The sequence below is a fragment of the Manacus candei genome, unplaced genomic scaffold (genome assembly GCF_025592945.1).
Source record: "Manacus candei isolate 608988 ecotype Guabito, Panama unplaced genomic scaffold, ASM2559294v1 h1tg000041l, whole genome shotgun sequence".
NCBI lineage: Eukaryota > Metazoa > Chordata > Aves > Passeriformes > Pipridae > Manacus > Manacus candei.
This window is the reverse complement of record NW_026138089.1, coordinates 7,474,211-7,487,937: the sequence shown is the minus strand read 5'-3', so window position 1 is coordinate 7,487,937 and position 13,727 is coordinate 7,474,211. Positions and strand designations below refer to the sequence as shown.

Genomic DNA, 13,727 nt, shown 5'->3' with positions numbered 1-13,727 from the left:
GAGGTAATAAAATCAGTGATGGAGAGAGAAATGAGCTTAGTGTGCAGCTCACTGCTTGCCACTAATGGCTGAGATATGAAATGTGTTCATTTAAATAAAATGAGACTGGGATCTTAATCTTTCAGGACCCAATTTCCCAGAACAGAAACGTTACTTGAGCAACTTTTGAGTTGTAATGGGCCTCTGACTTTGATCAAGCCCTGTGAAATCCTGTGATTATAAGATGCAGATGATTTCCATGGATTTTATACACTGTAAAAGGAATTAGTAGCTTCTAAAATCAAAACAAAAACCACAGTTCATGTTACACAGCAAAATTAAGATAGAAGGTTTGCAATGCAATAAATAGTTCACTTTCAGAGCTACATTATCAAGCAGTAGAAAAGAGCCTTAACTTCTGGGTTCTTTCTATTGTAGAAATAATCATATTTACACATATACAGAAACTGAATACAAAAAGAAAAAAATCAAGTTCTCGAGAAGATATGACCAATATTACTATGCTGCCACTGAAAATCTGATGCCTTACAACTACAAAAGCAGTCCAAGTAACTACTCAGCTTTGCATGTCTTATCAGTCACAAAGTGCTGGTAGTCCAGCTAAAGTTCATATAAGTCCCTGTTATCCTCTCTATAAGGGAAGCTTGCAGAAACCTCTCGTACTTTTGAATACTGAATATTACATAGACAGCCAGGACAGTACACAGGACAGACAGCCAGGGCCACGTCGCTGCAGAGCTTTTACTGCAGAACCCTAAGAGCTGGAGCTGCACTGACATGGGTTTCCCCTGGAGAACTTCCATCACATAAGTGATGCACACTAGAGAGGTCAACAGAGGAGACATAGCAAGGCAGAGGTTTCTGGAGCAATGCTGCTATGGCTGCAGCTTGGTACTTTTCTGCTCAAGAGAAGGATGTTTATGTGCAGAAGAGAACATATCAACATAGCCTCTGGTGCTGCAAGGAGCCTTGCAAGCAGGGAGCTTGACTCGCTGAGGTATTGCTCACTGAACCAAGGTTTATACTGAATGCAAATCTAAAAGTCATAGTCAAGAGAAGACAGTGTAAGAGTGTGTTTTTATATCTATACTGCATCACTCAGTGCAAATCTAAGGAGAAGGAAAAAAGGTGCCAAATCACACCTGACCAGGATTCCTGGATTTAGCAGCTTGATCTACAAAACAAGAAAAAAACTATTCTCAGTTTTGTAAGCCTGTATCTCTGGTACTGCTTTCATTATTGCTTCTGCTGGGTCTTGTTCTTCTTAGTGCTGCAACTCTCAGAGCATTACATGAAAGCACAAGACACCTTAAAGGACCATCTGATCTAAGTCAAAGGTCAGACTGGTTAATGTTTTTCTAGGAAATGTCTGGATTGTATTGTTGATGGTCCAGAAATTGTATTTGCAGATGAACCAGTGACCTGTCATTGCATTAGAAAAGACTGCATTATCAGGACCTGTTGGCATCTTCCACACAGAATCCCTGTATTCTCAGGTTATCAGTGCTTCAACCTGTCTGTCTGCCCTGTGCCGTTTCTCTTGAAGGAAGCATTCAAAGCTTGTCCTAAAGATTCGTGTAGTCTTTCTCCTCAAGTTAAATGCACCCATCAGTAGCCATACTCGACTGCTGAGAGAAATGGTTCCCTATTTCTTTTATATCATGACAGATAGAGAGAGCACAGGCTGCAGAAGCCATGAGTCTAATGGTACTGAGAATGTAGTGCAGTTTCATTATATTCAAATCTAAATTTTCATGGTACCAGATCAGTTGAAAAAAAATAACTTCATTTTAAAATATGGTTTTTAATAACCAAAAAAGATTTGCTTATTTTTCAAAATTATGGGTTTCCAGGGAAGCAGAACTGTTTACACAGGTTCAATCATCCCTTTTTGAAAACAATAATTATTATATTGTATGATCAGTAGTCAAAATGAGTCATGGTACACTAGTATTCATACCATCATTTCAAAGATGACTTCCTAAATTGTATGTGTGATGGTTACCACTGCGACCAAGAACAGGGGTTAAGTTTGGGAGCATTAGTGTTAAAAGCAATACTTTATAGCTTGAATGAAAAACTGTGCAGCTGGAAGCAGTGACAGATTTAATCCCATGTGCAGGGAACACAGAGCAATACAAATAACAATGCTGCAGACAAGGGGGTTCACATGCATGCAGATCAGCAAAGGGAGGCACAAATGGTGTTTTCAAATGAAAGAGCTGGGACTGGGACTAAGTGATTACAGGAGCAAAGGATAACTCCACTGAGCAAAGATGGCAGAGCCTGGTCAAGTTCTTCAGAGAATTGTTAGTCTTTGGATGGAGCTGCCAGTGTTGAGGCAGGTACCACAAGTGCCCAAATGAAGTTAGTGAGACTCTCAAGATAATACAGTATTTCCATTTTTAAAAAGAGATATGCATTGAGTAACAGCAGCTTTAATAGGCCATGTCTATAATTTTATTCATACCGAAATCCCTCTGTCAGATCCCCTGAATAATTTTCTAAGATTTTCTAGACTTTCCCATTGAAAAAAAAAATCAGTGCCTTCAGCCTGACTTTTCCTTTAAAACACTTGGCACTACTGTCCCTGGTGGGAATGCTTGCCTGCTAGCATCCATGTGCACCACGTTCGGTGGGATGCTGTGTACGCTGTGCGTTATGTAAGGTGCCGCATCATGTGAATAATGGAAGTGCTCAAGGAAAGCCCTTTTGCAGAGCTATTTTTGGTACTCACTGAGCAAGCTCAAACATGAGTTTCATTGTGAAAATAGGAATCGGAGTCTGAATGGCTTTTTCTCTCTCTCATCTTGCTTACTTAATGGATTAAAGAGCATGTAGCTTCTGCTGTAGATAAACACCCTCAAGATACTGTGGTTACTTTTATTTCTCCAGGGCAATTGCATTAGCACTTCATTGTAACTGTGCAGAAAAAAATCCAGTAGAAATAAATACACTGAAGTGATCATTTAGCTTGAAGGTACAGTCCCACATACAACTGCAGCGAATATTTAAATGCAGTTAAACAATAGGCAGAATTCACTGCAACATGTTGTCATGCCACTTTGTGACTTCGATTGAATGTCGTTGTCTATCTTTTTATTGTGAGCATGAATAGTCTAGGAATGGCCCTAGTTAACATCAGTCAATGTATCTGTATTGTTTATTAAATGGACATACAACATTTACTTTAAGCATTTAAACAAAAACATCATCTCAGACTTGAAAAGCATCTTGATATAAATCCTTAGTCTAGCTCTAGGCACAGTCTAAACAGAGACATGAGTGCCCAAAAAAAGAGCAACCTGCAGGAAAAGAAGCATTTCAGCCATGAGGTGGTATCCAAGTAATGGATCAAAAAATTCTGGTAGGAGCAGTCTGTCCAGATGGACAGACTAAGCTTACTGGAGATGTAGATTTTTCAGTGAAAAGCAAACATGGTCAAAGAAACAGTGGAAGAGAGAAATCAGTTCTTATGGGGGCCTGTTTGCAAGTGTCATGGAAAGTGAAATGGAAGTTTTTCCTCCCTTATTAGAGAAGGGAACATTAGTTAAAAAATCTGAACAAGTAACTGTGTTTCATGTGTTTTACAGACAGACACAAGATGATGAACTGTGTGGAGTAGATTTTTCACCCCAAACCAAGAAACAGAAAAGAAAAACAGTAGTTGCATTTCAAGGGAGAGAATTCTGAAAATCAAACAAAATCCACAGTACATTAAACGTTCTGTAATCAAAAGCAGACTAATATATGGAACATGCAATACTATTTCCTGAGAGAGACCTCCAAATGTCAAGTCCCAAATATCTAAACAATAATTAAAGCTGATAGAGTGCAAGTGCACAAGCTGGAGTAAGGGAATCCAGGTGCTAGAGTAGAGGCAAAGCCAAGAGAACAAAAGCAGCAGAAAATATTAGAATTTCTGTGGGGTAAAAAAAACCCAAATAAACAACAGCAAACCAAACAAAAAGAAGCCACAGACAAACAAAAAAATCCCGAATAAACAAAACCCGCACAAAAAACGAAAATAGAGAAACCATGCCTGTCTAGAGGTGGTGGAAAACAACAAGAAATACTCTGTGGGACAGGGGGCAGGTATTCAAACTGTGGGGACCATGCATGGCACCAAAGCAGCAAGCAGAACATGATACATTGTAATGACTCACATTGGCAGCTTGCAAATACTTAAGAAAATTATTCCTTAAGGTTAAATAAGATAGGAACAGGATATAAGCTACAGAACAGCAATACTGCAGTATTTCTGACCTGGGATGATGACATGACTGTCTGCTGGATCACCCAGGACAGGTAGGACTGGAAAAGTAAGAAGGAATACTTGAGAAAGTTTTTTCTTTACTTGGTAGTGGAACTTTGCTTCAGAAACTTCGAGTCCTCTCTTGTACCTACCCAGCACACAGTGGCTGAAGATCAGCTCTGAACTGACAAGCCTTAGGGACTGAAGTTTGCACTTCACTCGAGTGAGTTTGTCCTGGTAGTTACTCATGAACAGCAGGAGACACGTCAGAAATGAACTCTGCAGTTTTCCAGCTCATGAAAGGTATGCTCCAGCTGGGTGCAAATGTCTCATTTCTTATTATACCTAGGGGAGAGTGCAAACTGAAAATAGGGCAGAGGAAGTTCTAAAGAGACAGGAAATAGTGCTCTTATTTTTGATGCTCTAAAGTAACAAGAAGTAGCTTTTCAAGAACCATCTGCCATGGGCACAAACTTTTGTTTTCCAGATTCTTTTAGAAAATTCTGGTTCTTTCATTGGATATGTTTTGGCCCACCTCATTTCATGAGGAAAAAAAAACCAGTGAAAAAATTGTCAGATATGTATTTAATGATAAAAAATGAAGAATGGAGACTTCAGGAGCAGTATGTTTAAACTAAACTGCCCCTATCCAAAACTCCAGAAAGAGAGTGAAAAGCCATCACAATCCCAAGATATAAGGTTAGGCTGCTCAAGAGGTCAAGGAAACAACTTTGCTTCTTTCAAATTGTCTCCATTGTAGGTAGCTTACCTTTGCTCTTTCCCTGCCCAGAGTCAGGACCCAATAAGGTCCTGGTCTCAGGGTTTCTCACTGCTATGTTGGCCAGGTCCTCTTTCCAATAGAGGAGGTGAAGACACCAGGAGAACTGTTTCTGATCCACTGTTGCCAGGGGTCTGTCATAATGCTTCATATCAGTTCTGAGTTCTGTCCCAAGCCTGATTTTCAACAGCAAAGTATTTCAGTGTTAGTAAATACAAATTAGTATTTCTGCAAGTGAATGAAAGGGTCAAGCAGTTAGAGCCAAGCATAATGCAGGCTGAGAATACCAGCACTCCTGTATCCATGTATTTCTACCCTGATTGGCAACCGTGCTCACTCTGTGGGTCTCCAGAGCATACTACACCAGTTGTATCAAATTACATGGTAAATTGGTGAGATGGGCAAGTGTTCAGTAGGATCCATGAAATGCATATTTACATCTGACCCAATTAATCCCATTCTCCACAGGGGATAGAAGCTGCTATTTGAATGTAATTAATTGTGAAGCATTCTGTAATGATGTTGTCCAAATGACATTGTGAAAAACCAAATTGTATTAACTAGACTGTTGAAACCTCATGCTCTCCCAAGGTCTGAAAAACTTCATGAGTTCCAGTAAAATCCAGTTTTTATAGTACTTTTGAAAAGGTGGTGTTGAAGCCATTTGTTTCTCTATTTATTCCTGAGGGAAAACAACATTGTTTATAATCATTCCTGTTCAAGTTGACAGCTATTGCTTATGGCTGATTCTGACACATTTGGTTTGATTTAATGATCAGACACATTTATTTCTCTTGATCCACTGCTAGAGAAAGACGCTATTTACTGTAAATATGATAATCCGTGGTTGGGTATTTCTCTAGAGGCCTAATATTTTAATTACTTTGTTTTGTTTGGGGTTTTTGCTTAGCTTTTTTTTGTTTGTTTTTGCAGTAATGGAAATTACACTGGAAGAAACAAGCATCTTAAAACTCTTCATATTTTGAGCACTTGTTGCTGAGTGTTCCCAGAGTCCTCACAAAGACTCATTTCAAGTTGGGAGCTCCTGAAAACTCTAAGCTAAGCCCAGCCATAGGTTACTAAAAATTTAGCCACTTCCACTCTCTGTGGATGGACTCTCCTATGACATCTCTGTGCTGGCACAGCCCCGGCTCATACCACACTAAACTTCTTCACTACATCAGAATCAATGTCAAGAAGGACTTACTATTGAAAAGCTTGGTTTTCCAGGGGCTGGTTGAAGATATCTGGCATACTGAGTGTGTCAGAGTGTTTTTAGCTCCTGGAAAAACAGATTGGAAAGATCAGAAAAGGCTGCTGTGTTTGCCAAAACATGTGAAGTGTGAGAAGTCCAGAATCCTACCTGTGAATTTCTTCATTGAACCTGTAACTTCCCCCTGAGCAAGAGCATAAGTCTTCAAGTAATTTAGTTTCTAACTTGTATATGTAATTTCTCATACAGATACTGTGTGTGCATCTGTACACACACATTTATAATTCACTTGCATAACTGCAAGTTGTTTTACCAAGGGTCCAAGCTTTTAGTTTCTCTGTAATATCATGGCAAGACTCCTAAGGGACATGACACTTTTGCTTTCATGCTTCATGTCACTCTCTTCAAGTGGTTCTCTGTGTAGTTTTCTAAGATAACTCTTTCTTCTAGTTGTGTGGAAGTGCTCTGCCCTTGACTGACTCATTCATTTTTCTATTAAGCCTTCCCAAGCCTGCTGGTGGTACAGACTTGCCTTCAGGTGCTCTGTAACCTTCGTCTGTCAAAAGAATAGCTAATTAAGAAAGGAAATCACAAACTCCGTTCATTAGAGATTATCTGATTTGCACAAATGTGAAATCTTGCACACCATTCTAGGAAAGCAAGTTGTGTATTTCATCTTCAGGGTATAAAGTCTTACAAGTATCCACATGTAGCAGCCCTGACACTCCAGCACAAACTTTCCAAGAAATTCATCTATCTGCTGTCTGTTAACTTATGCCAGCTTTCTTTTTCACTCCCATGATGGGGTCGCTTTTTTTAATATGTTTTGTTTCTGGTTTTAAATTGACAAGAAAGATATGTACAATAGATATTTACGCAAAAAAATTAAAGGGTTTTACCACATCCACAGCCTTCAGGTTTTGCAAAGTACACTGTAGAACCAGACACTAAGTTTACTCATATGCCCCATTTGCAGAATTTTCATTTTGTAGGCTTTTTTCTGCACTGATCGTGGCAGACGAGAAATTCTAGCAAATCTAATCAAGTGTGATGCCACTACAGGCTGGTGAGATAGAGAGAACTTGTGCATCACAGATTGCTCTTTTAGAGTCCTCGATAACTTCTGTCTGGAAGACATACAAGGACCTAATACTCTTTTTTCACCATTACATACATATCTAAGTGAATTAAGATGTATTTGTCTGGCCCAGGTGTTTCATTGCATGTCCAGAATGGGTGTGTATACTGCATAAGTGCTCTGTTCCAACCTTGAAAGGCTTGTGACCCTGCCACTGTCATGGGAGTTCCCATGTAAAATTTGGGAGATATTCTTGTGTTAGCAGATATTTACGCCAGTGAGTGGATAATCAAGTCTTCTGAAAATCACAATGTGCTCTTGCTCAATGGTTTTCCATCCCTACAGATAGACTATATATGTGTTACCTATAACCTTCCAGTGGATCTTGTAGAAGACAATTACCTTTCTTTCGAGATCTGCAAGTTCTTGCCCCATCCTTTATAGAGGAACAGTAGTAAATTATGCAGCTATTTGACTTCAGTTTCCTTGTTTGACCAGCTATTCTTCCATCAGACAGGTCACTTTTGGATATTTGTGCATGTGTGTGTGCAGGTGTTCAAAATGGAAAAGCAGAGGAGGCATAACATTTTAGATACTATTCTCCCTACATTAGCTTTATGCTGTATTTCCCACATAGGTCACTGAATTTCTTTTGTGCCTGTCAACCTAGTAATTGCCAGTTTCCCCATATATTGACATGGCCTCACATGCCTGAGCCTCAGCTTTTCTAAATTTATTAATTCTAGTTCTCTTTCTGAGCCTCTTATGTTTGGGTATCATGCTTCTCACTCTATATAGCTTCACCAATATTTCTAGCAATGATTTCCCTAGCAAAACTAAAGAGGATTAGTTGTGTTTTTGATTTATCTTAAATCTGCAAAATTCTTACTCTGTATAGCTTCTTTTTTAAATTACTTCTCAACCCTTTCCTACCAAGTATGGGCTTAGTTACTTCTCTTGGTTTGCAAATCCATTTTTTGGTTCAGCTCACTCAGTGTGGTTTTCATGTAGCATTTGTTTTCAACTTTACCTGATGCATCCTCCTGAACTCAAGGACTTTGGCACTCATAGAATTTCTAAGCCAAAGGTGGTATTTTTGTGATGAGTAGCCTTTACTATTTATGTATAGACCAGTCAGTTCAATGTGATGATTTATGAATTATTAAAGCACTTTTCTATAACTTGCTATGACTTGTTGGTGTTGAGTCCTCAGCCCTTGTGGGACTAGGAGTACATATGGCCACTGGAGCCAACAGGGGTGCACACTGGGAGTGAAAAGGGCATTGAAAGTGGAAGAAGATCTTGTGTGAGGTGAATCCAGAAATAGAAATAACCAAACCTGTGTATTAGATGAAAGCAAACAGGATGACTAGTGGTTTTGCCGACTGTAATGCATATTCACAGTGCTCTGTGGGTATTTGTTATGAGCAAAGTAATACTGAGTTCAGTGACCGTGCCTGCAAGGAAGGCAGGATTGAAAGAGAAAGGAAGAGAGCTAGTTGTGCCAGTTTTCTTTCCTTATATGATGTATTTCTGCTTGCACAGTTACATGATCAAGGGCAAGAACAAATTCAGCACATTGAAGGTTTCAGAATAAGACAACTTCATTCTACCATTTCAGATTTCTCAGATGGTGATTGGGGGGCAACTGGTGGTCCTTAGCCCATGCAAGCAAAGAAGCAAAATCAATGGGGAAAACAAGATTATTTGCTCTTATAATTAAAAATAATAATAAAAAGGAAATCATGAAACACTAAGTGCTACTGTTCCAAATCTTCACCTTCACCTTGACTCCAGGTGTTACGTAAAAGCAATTGATTAGCTAGCTGTTGCAGTTCTTTTTTAAAATGTTTTTGAGCACTGCCATTTTGTTCCTTATTTTGGAAATGTCCTAGATTTGTCTGTCATGGACTCAGGTGGAGTTAGTTCTGTATTTTTTGCTAATGGATTAGTCTTTTATTATTCTGCCCTTACTGTTCATGCAGTTCTACTGAATGTTCATGCAGTGGAGATACAAACTGTACTTTTTACATAGGGGCCAAACAGGAGTATGAAGAAAGAGTAATAAAATATCCAGAGAGGGTAGTTTTTTGCAGGCACAGAAAATGTTGTCTTGCTCCCTAGATGTAAATATTCTTTTTTTAAAGTTTGCACAAAGGATGTTTTTCCACCAATACATGACAGTTCTTTTAAGATTCTCTGGTTCTGTATGCTGCTGTTCTTCTATTACTTCCAGATACTGTGGATGCCTGTTTATGTTGCCTGTCTCTTATTTACTCTTTGATCTTTGATCACTTTCCCTTGCGGCTCATATTGTGTTATTTTGTTGTAAAAATAATCTATTTGAATTTTTCTTTTTGATGCATGAAGACTGATGATTTTGTCACACTTTTTACTGTCACTGTTTTCCTCTTTGGTGAGTTGTCTTGTGGGTATTTGTGTAGCTGGGGTTGAATATCAGACTTATATCACAACAACAAATCTTTTTCATCAGAGATTGTGTTTGGATCTAACAGCTGCTATTTCATGAATGTTTTTTGAACCTCGTGTGAGACTTAGAGATGGTTTTATTGCATGTGGCATCCCTGCCAGTGTTGTCAGTCTCACTTTTTTCCCCTACCACTGTTTCCAACCTTGCTGCCACACCTGACTCTTTTGGGTCTGTCAAATATTTGTCTCCTTCAGTGATGAAACAAGAACCTAGTTCTCCTGCATGAGGTCTCACTTGTCTAAGGGGAGAGAGGAAAGTATTTAGCCCTAGGTACCACCCAGGGGTACAGAGGTGCCCAGAAGGTAACTGGTATGCTATGGCGAGACGTGAATTTTGACCTTTCTTTTACCATATGGCTTCCCCTCTTGCCTTCCCTATCAAAGTCGTCTTAGAAACTGGTACCAAATTTATATGAATCTGGAGATATTTTCTGCTGGCAGCTTTTGAACCTTCTGAAGCAAAGAGGCTTAGACTTCAGCCTCTTTGCATGTTTAAAGCATTACAATTTAGAGAAAGCTGTTTGGCCTGGATGGTTATTGATTTCTATTCTGTTCTTCAAACTACAAACACAGAATTGTAGGATGGCAGGGAACAGTACCAGAAGAGCCCCAGAGAGCCAGCTGACAGAGCCAGCACCAGGCAAGACACTGGAACATTTACAATTGCTGAAAATATTAATCAATGCTGTTAAACAGTTTCTTCTGTAATGTGCCCGATATATCAGGCATGAGTTTAAGAGAGATTTGTCAGGGATTGCTCCTCAGGGAGACTGTGAGCTGAATTATATCTCTTTGTGGATATGCTGACCCACAGTTGAGTATTTCTGATTTACACCCTGTAATTCTCTTTGACTTGCAAGTACTCCTGGAACAAAGGTCAGTAAAAAGGTCTTCAAACAATTATTTACCATTCTGGACAGGAATAGTGATAGGCTCTTTCTGTGCTAAGAGTCTTTGGTTCCCCTTCCTTCCACAGCAGCACAGGTTACATCTGCAGATATGCTGCTAAAATACAGCTGCACAAGTTTGTATTTCCTAACTCATGCCAATCTTCTACTGGACTGTTTGCTTTCTGACTCTGGGCTCTCATCCTCTCTTAGCTGCCCTTCACCCTTTAGCCCCTTTTAGAGGCTGCTCCTAATTTTAACTTCTGGACTCAGGAAACAATTTCTCGACATGTAGATGAGGAATAAGGATTAATCCAATACTTATTTTGACAGTGATACAAAACTCATAAGTGCATAATACAATCTAAAAACAACCTGCCTGAGCAATTAGCTCAGTAATCAGACATTTAAAAACAGTGGCAGAAAAGCAGAGCTATGGATTATGATGCATGAAGATTTACTTTATTTAATAGAAAAGCATGCAGAATTTTAATTACTATCAGGAGATTCTACATTTGCTTCAAGTACTCATATGGGTTGCTAATGTGACAACTGTGCTTTGACAAGGAAGGACTGCACAAGGCGAGACTTAAGAACTGGCAGATAGGAATACAGTGAGTATTTCGTTTCAGACTCTGCAAGAGAACACATATCTGAAATGAATATGTGACAAGAGGGAAGTATTGGATTTCTGTGTGAGGAGCTGACAAGTCAGACAAACAGCAGCCATATATTATCTGTGATAGTGAAAAGATCACATCACTTATAACCTTTGAAGCAACAGGAAAACTGAAAGCAACATCATTTTATAATGATCTAAGAGAGAATGGTCTCTTTTTTTTCCTCTCCCTGCTTATATATAGCTGTTAGAGAGGGCCCTGCTGAGCAGAAAATGGAGCATATGATCAAGGCCAGTCCAGTGAGTCAATTTACTGACTAATACTGTAGATTATCATGTCAAATACATAGCATCAGCAATGTGAACAATAATGAAACCTAGTTTATTTCTTTCCTGTAAATTGAAATGAAGATGTGATTGGAATTGTCACACCTTGAATATACGAGCCAGATTCTCTTAATCATCCAAAACAAATTGCCTTATTCTTTATAGTGACATTTATTTTAGGAGCCATCCCACAACTGGCAAACTGAAACCATCTATTTAAATGTGTCAAACAGGTTTAAAATATCCTCTAGACAACTGTCCCCTGAGGTAATAGTTCAATGGTCTCACACTGTGAAATACCTGCTCCTCTCAGACCCAAAGAAGAAAGAGCTCAGCCTTTCATCCTGTGGGGAGAAATCATTCAGCACAGCATCATGTGGAGACTCTCCAAATGAGCTCCAGTTTCATCAGTAAAACATCCAGCCATGAAGCCAACAGGGCAAAAGACTCATAGAAACCCCAGATGGCCATTAAAAAGAGCCTTTCCTTGCCTGGTTTTCTATCTTCCTATGACTCAGAGTGTTAGTGAGCAATCATGAGGGGGATATTGCCAGTATTGTGCAGAGTCCATGTGTCAAATTTATGACTGCCTGAAGAGATGGTACAGTTAGCAATTTGGTAAAATTTCTGCTCCACACAGAAAGAGTTAATTTTAATTTAGGTGTATGATACCAGGCTTCTTGTGTTTTACTGGTGTCCAACCTCCAGGTGAAAGTCAGATTGCCTTTTGGTCTGTCAAAATTCTAGCATGACCAAAACCTTAGGGAAATAACATTTGAATTGCAAATCACTGCCATTCCTTTGGGCTTAAGAATCACAATCAATGTTATTGATTTCTAAAGTCCTTTGTCTAAGAATAGAGATGAGAGTAATGGAAGAGACATTTACTAACTGTTTGTCAACGATAAGTCACAAAGCACGAATATTGCATGTCTGTTAAGTATAATTTCCTGAAGGTGGTATGTAAGCTTTCATAGAAATTAGCACAGTGTTATAAATTTAGCACATACGAGGAAAAGCAGATGGTACTGCTGTGACTGGACATGTCATTGGAGTATTCTGGTGCATGCCAAATCTTTAATCGATTACTATTTGCATATACTACCACATTACTCAGTTTTCAGTAGGCTAGAACAACATGTGCTATGCACAAACAACAACTCTTTTTGCTGAGCTTTAAACAGAATAAAATTGGGATCCCATTTGCTGGTTTTGCAGCACTCACTGTGATCATTTTCCAAATCCTCCAAATGGCTCATGTTACATGTTCTGGGTGGTAAGAACAAAGTCACAGACTGCTACATGGGCCCCTGCACTCGGTGATCTTCAGCTTTCCGTACCAGTCATGCTCTATGTAAGGAACAGTAGATCAAATTAGAAGCATTACAAGTCAAAGTGCTTTGTGGTAGTGTAAATTCTTTGAGCAATTAGCAGCTCTCTTAATATCCAAAATGGAATGTTTTAGCTAAAAACAAAACAACACAAAACCTATTTCCTGGTTATTCTTAAAGAGTAGAATAACACCTTTCAGTTCAGAGGTGATTTTGGCAAGGTGGAGCTCTACCTTTACAATTTGTCTTTACTTTGTAGGAAGATAATTATTTAGCTCCAACGAGCAGAAAGGAGCCAGAGCAGCAGATAGGGCTTGAGGAAGGAACTGAATTTTGCAAGCAGAAGGTGTAGGTACTCCTGACTGGTACTCGTGAGGCTCTTGGATGTTCAGTGAAGTAGAAACCTGTGTTGCTTGGTCTCCCTTTGTTTAGGGGAGCTCCCTGCACTGCTTCATTCTCTGGCTTATTGGCATATTTTCTGAATAGAATCCTTCCCCTGGTGTTGTCCCTTCTCAAAAGGGGAACCTCCAGGTCAGGAGGTCATAAGCCCTCACAGTGAGTCCTGACCTTTTCCATATGCTTAACAACAGGCTTCTCCAGAGCTCTGACACTGCAGACACTATTTAGAATTACTCCAGGACACATAAAAGATGAAACATACAACATGCACATTTCAGGAAGGCTTCAGGGATAGCAACCCTTTATTATTCTTGTGCTCTCTCCTTTAGATAAGTTAACTGGACATTTCT

The 13,727-nt window shown here is 39.3% G+C and overlaps 1 protein-coding gene and 1 long non-coding RNA gene across 7 annotated transcripts in view; one reads left to right on the top strand and one right to left on the bottom strand.

Annotated features, from left to right (window-relative positions):
• The window catches only part of GLRA2 (glycine receptor alpha 2), a 128,451-nt gene that overhangs the window by 102,865 nt on the left and 11,859 nt on the right, over positions 1–13,727 (top strand). The gene's annotated exons all lie outside the window — the stretch shown is intronic.
• Positions 4,896–13,727, bottom strand: part of LOC127474361 (uncharacterized) — a 51,993-nt gene continuing 43,161 nt past the window's right edge. Inside the window, exon 3 of the long non-coding RNA XR_007905824.1 lies at positions 4,896–5,209. This is a non-coding gene — a long non-coding RNA (uncharacterized LOC127474361). The remainder of the gene's footprint in view (positions 5,210–13,727) is intronic.